Source organism: Oryzias melastigma, linkage group LG1, assembly GCF_002922805.2.
Source record: "Oryzias melastigma strain HK-1 linkage group LG1, ASM292280v2, whole genome shotgun sequence".
NCBI lineage: Eukaryota > Metazoa > Chordata > Actinopteri > Beloniformes > Adrianichthyidae > Oryzias > Oryzias melastigma.
This window is the reverse complement of record NC_050512.1, coordinates 2,318,826-2,325,097: the sequence shown is the minus strand read 5'-3', so window position 1 is coordinate 2,325,097 and position 6,272 is coordinate 2,318,826.

Sequence of the window (6,272 nt, the reverse complement as noted above, 5' to 3'; positions counted from 1 at the left end):
AAAATTCACATAAATCTTGGATTTAGATTCACAAGTGGACATTTTAAATAAGACAGTCTGAAAATGCTAATTTCTGTCTGAGAAAAGTGTATGCAGTGTGTAGTGAGAGATTTCACCACCTTAAAACATCTGTAATAATTGTAAAAAATACAGATAACTGCTTTTGTCTAATGAGGTTTTTTTTTTTTACTGCAACTCCCATGAATAACGAGGATCCACTGTATAATGATTATTTTCAGTTGTTTCCTGCTCTTGGAGGACTTCTCAAGAGGATTGCAGTTGAGCTTTTTTCTAAAATAAAAACTGTCCTAACTAGACAGAGAGTGATTTTTGGTACAGCCTGATTTAAATATGACAATTCTGTAAGCATCCATCAGTCTGCTCATTTCCAGAGCAAACGTAAAGAGAATCAGACAATACAGGAAGCACCTCCTCCATCACACCTGTTGCACACCTCGCTGGTGTTTTTTAGCTCTAAAATGTCTCCATGCTTCAGGCTTCCACTAGAATTTATTTGGTGCCGCTCTCCAGACTCCAGGCAGCTCCCCTCTAACCATTTCTGCATTCAGATCAGTATTTTCACAACATTTAACTGAATTACTAAACAAATGCTCATTTCTGTCCTTAGCCTAGCTTCCATTGTTTTCCACTGTGTGGCCTAATTCCTTTTCCTGTACTCTGAAAAGTCTTCTACTGGCTAGTTTGACCAAAAAATAAATCCAAAACAAACAAACAAACAAAACATAGAGAGAAGAATGGTAGTAACAAGGTAGTTCATGTAACTCACAGCAGCTCAGTGTGTCCTGTTCAGGCTGCCCTGCTGCTGCTTTCAGGACAGGGTTGAGGTCATACATGTTAAGTGTTTTTATGTTCTTTTTTTTTTTTTGGAGGGAGTGTTGGAAGGATTTTTGAATTCCTCATTATCAATACTGCATATTTGTGTTTTGTGAATATAAGCTCACCTACTTAGTTTGTTAATTGTTAAATGCTTAGTTACTTGAATTATGACATCAAAAACCCAAGACAATTTACAATGCAATTGATTGTTTTTTTAGTCAATATTTCATTTTTTTAAATTGTCAAATTTAATTGTTAATTTTCATACTGTATTGTGATTTTCTTATTGAATAAATAGCTGATTTTTTTTTCATATTACGAGCCTGAACTGAATATTGAATTGTCAATTTCAAAATGCACTTTCAAATTGCATGATGAATTTGAAAAACTGTCATTTGAGAAATGCATAACACTTTGAATTATGGCGCAAAAAAACTTCCATACCATTATGACACAAAGCTGTTCATAGCCATCACTAATTGTTTAAGTGTTTGTGTTGAATTATCGAGCAGCAGCAGCAGCAGCTTGACCCGTTTGGTATTTGTTGAGATTCATCAGGTGCTACATGACCATGACCCTCAAGGCTGTAAACATCCACAGACTCATTAACAGATACTGCTGGAGGATAAACAGAAACCAAAGTGTTTGTTTATTTGGTGGTGAGATAAAGACATATAACACATTTGTCACATATTTGCTAAATCTGCAAACATAACTGATGACTTACTGAATCATTTCCATCAAGATTTAAAAAAGAAAAACATTTTCACTTATTTTCTTTTTGTAAAAAGAAGTCGACACAAAATTTAGGTTTTTTTAGTAATCGCCTTTTTTGGCAGTCTTTATTATTTTTCAGTTGTTTGAGTTATTTCCTGCTCCTCCAGTGATTAAAACATTGAGGTTTGTGGTTATTACTGCCGTATTCTGGAGTATTTGCTTCACTCAGATAAGTAACTTCTTGTGTTGTTTTGTAAAGCAAACAATGCGAGTCTCATAATACACCGAACTTGTAGATTAAAAGGAATTGAGCAGAACATTTTGTTTCTTTGCATAAAAGCTTTAGTATGAATGTGCCTCAAAAGGTTGTTATGCTATCAAGTCATAAAACATTACGGCAGAGCCTCTGAATAATGCACGGTAGCAAGCGCACACACAGAAACACACAGTCAAAGGGACCGTTGTCATCAAAATGTTACATACACACAAAACTCCGCACATCTCTTGAGAAATGTTTATTTTCAGGCGCTGTCTCTTTCAGTTCCTTCCACTCCTCTTCAAAGATTCTTGCCTCACCCGAGCGCTGTGTGCCTCCGCCATCACACCATGGAGAGTTTGAAAGTTAAAAGATGGTGTTTATTGTTTCCAAAGGAATATGAGAATACAAAGACATTTTCTTGCCACTGCTGTCCTTTTGAAGTGCAATTTCTGTTTATCTTTCAGCTGGGTTTTAGTTTACATTGGAGAATACTCAAATAGAACGCTATTACATTTTTGTATGAAATAAACATCAAATGCAATACCCCACGCTTTCATCATAATTGCACTGTGCAGCAGGCCTTGTCTTTTTCAAAGATGATATTAGTGGAAAGAAATTGAACATGAGACACAACAATAAGCAGCAGTTTACACAGGTATGGACAGTAATTCACTGATCAAAAAACACAGCAGTATGTAATTGGTGAGAATATCTTGAGGAGCCCTTTAGCATTCTCAGGAAAAAGATGCTGCGGAAAATGGTTTAGGGTGTTTTTCATCTTAGAAATGTAGGAAAGATTCTTTCAGAGGGTGTAGTCAGTAGTTGTTTTCTTTTCATGTATTTGTACTACACGTGTACTATAGTAATCCTCCTGCTGCTTCCGTATGTTTTTCGGCACACTTTCAGCATTATTCAAAATATTCAGCTTGTTCAGGACATTACTGCTTGTATTTTTGGTATTGATAAACTTTATAGTTTTTGAAATATTGAACAAAATATGCCTCATAGGAAATGAATCAGAAAGTCTTCATATTTTGTATTTTCAAGTAGATTGGAAACAAGCCTTTAAATCTATTTGGGCTATGTTTTCATCTTTTATAGTATTTTTTTTTTTTTTTTAATGGCATCAAGCTGTTACATTAGCATTATGCTGGCTCTTTAGGGCTCAATAGAAGTTTTTTTTTTTTTTACGCTATTTTGGAGTTTAGCAAATATTTTAGCAGCATGCTAATGTTTTTGACTAATTAGTTATCTACTGAGGCTTTATAGGTTAATTTAGAGCTTAGCTTCTATTTTAGCAACATGCTAACATTTTTGACTACTTTATTTTACTGAGGAATTTTAGTGACATCATTATTCAATCATATTTCAGTAGCTTTGTGAAACAGGCTCCATTCGCTGTAAACAGAAGAGTCAGAAAGTTTTAATAATCTAATCAATCAAATCCCCTGGAGAGTCTGTGACAGAAGGTTTTTACTCCAGATTTCTGATTCTTTGTTCTGAGAATGACGTGCTCATGTGTGGCTGTGCTGCAGACGTAGGGTGGTTAACTTCTGATGACCACAGACTTGGCTCCCGCCCCGCCCGACATGTGTCAAAGTGTCCTGGGGAAAGACACTGACCCCCTTATTGCTCCTGGTGGTTATAGGTGTTACACAGTGGGGCCGCCATCAGTTCATGAATGTGTTTGCATGACTGAATGGGACTGTGACTATAAAGCACTTCTAAGAAGATAGTAGGTGCTGTAAAAGTATTCCCCTCACCTTGATATAAACTAACATCTGACTTGGAGATGCCAACACAAGCAAGTGGGAGTTTGTAAGGGGTGCTGGTTTACCCCATAGGAAGACTATTTTAAACAGAGTAAAGTATAGAATTGTTTTTGTTCCAACAGATTAAGAAAGAAAGCTGGGTTCATGTGCTACTTAATATGTTGATGAAGATTCTCGTTCATCCAGGGAATGTTGTCTTAAAGTTGAGTCTGTGATTCTGTAAATCCTCAGAAATGTCTCAATTTCTGAGTGTTGATGCTCTCTGCTCTCTTTCCTTTCGAAATAATCTCACGCTGAAAACAAACCTGCTGTATTTAGTAACTTTCAAGGTTTAGTTTTCTCACTGCTGTCGTCTTATCTGCAGCAATCTTATCTCCTTATTTTGTGTTTAATGACAAAACACTCAGGCTGCATCAGCACCTCCACATCTAGATACTGGAATACACACATTACTGCGCACAAGGAATTTAGTCATACGGAGTGAACACACACCATACTCACCTGGATGTTGACTTAGGAAAATGACTTATCTCGATCCAATACCAGGGGGACCAGCCTCTACTCCTGCGGAGAGAAGATTTAAAAAATTCAATGAAAAATGTTCTACCACTTAAACCCACATGGACACAGATGCATGAATGCCACCAGTACTCGTTCAGTTACAGTTTACTCCAGCCACATGCCTGTGACTCCAAGCTGAGAGTATGCTGAACACACATGGAGGGTTTGAACAGTATGGAGTCATTCAGAAGTGGTCGGAGAGGTTCCATAGTCAGTGACTTGCAGACTTTCACGGCTGGTGAGGCACTGACGTCATCAGTCAGGTTTACAGACATCTGAACCCTACAGAGGAGCGTATTCACCATTTGATTGACAACAGTTAAAGTATATTGTTTACATTTTCATTTCAACATTTTTCTCCCGTTTACAAATTGTAGCATTAAAAAAAAATCACAAAAATTATTGACTTATTTTTACTTATAAATGAAGTCTGTCTGCAGCTCCTTCTGATTAAACACATGAATAAGCTGTTAGTAGAAGTCTTTCTTTTCTTTCTTCAGTTTTAAGTGTCTCCGTCTCATTGAAGATCACTGTCTAGTGAGGAATCTCCACAAATTCCTGAGTTCAGACAATCCCCCATTTAGAAAATGATGCTAAACATATTAAAGAATAACTGGACGGCTGCAGTTGACTTTCTACCATTCTACTATTCTTTAGCTGTGGTGTCACCAGCGCCCTCTGCCTTAAGGCATACGGCCTGCAGTGAGGCAGACATACTGAGTCACAAACTGGGACCAATATAATCAGACAGATGGCAAGAAATCGAAGAATTAAGGAATTCAATATAAAGTGTCTTTTATGATGAAAAACAGGAAAGTTCATGTGTCAGCTGCAGCTCCAGTCTGTGTTCGACAAAGGGGAGGCAAGGACTGCCGCCGCCTCACCCTCTGATTTCTCATGTATTTGATCAGGAAACTCACTACTTTTTATACCACAAAAATGTTGAAAACCCACACAGAAAAAAAAATAGTCTTTCTTATTAGTCTTTCTATTAGTCTTTATTCTAAAATAATAACATTTTATTTTTATTTTTGATAATGAAAATGTATATACATTCATCTTATTTAATTTCAGTATTTTTAAACTATATTTTGCTGCCTCCCCTGACTGCACATCACTGGATAGTTAACTTGGTCCTGGGACACACAAAAAAATAAAAACACAACTTACATGTTTTCAGTTAAATCGATGACTATTTTGAAGAGCTACCAGATCTTCTCCACCAAATTTGTCCGAGACTCAGTCTTGATGCATGCCAGATTGCTTGGATTGTCTAAACTCATACCTGAATCCGCTACCTTCTTAAAGGGGCTGGTCTGGTCCCGCCAAATTCAAACCCCCAAAATAGCAAAACTAAAATATTAATGCTTGTTAAGTTTCTTTGCACAGAAAAGAGTCATGAACAGTTCTTAATATGCAGTGGGGCAACTTGGGTGTAGAGATGAAAAAGTCAACCCCTGATCAAAAGGTCAGTAGTTTGGTTCCTGCTATTCCTGCTAACCACATGTTGAAGCATCCTTGGGAAAAACACTGAAACCCCACTTTGCTCCTGGTGGTCTGGTGAGCATCATTGCTTATCTGCACTACGTGTGTTCATGGATGAATGGTAGTTATGTGATTGCTTCGTAAGCATTCACTCCATAGTGATTCTCCTGCTCCTTTCTGTACATTTTTCAGCACATAAAAACTCGATCACACGTTCAGCGATTTCAGAAATCTTGGTATCAAAATGTCCTGCCTGTTCAGGACATTACTGCTTGTGTTTTTGGTTTTCAAGTTTCTTTTTTAAAATACAGAGCAAAATATGTCCCTAAGGAAATAAATGAGAAAGTCTTCCAATTCAGTAATTTTAAGTGAACCCTTTAAATATTTATATTCATGTTTTTTCCCCATCTTTATAGCAATTTTAAAAATTGGCATTGAGCTTTAATGTCAGCATTATGCTCATTTGGGTGATTTGGCATCTACTTAAGGTTTTTCTATGCTAATTTGGAGTTTAGCTAATATTTTAGCAGCATGCTAACATTTTTGGCAAATTTTTTATCTAGTTGAGTTTTTTAGGTTAATTTAGAGTTTAGCTTCTATTTAAACAACAGACTAATGTTTTTGACTAATTTAGTTTACTT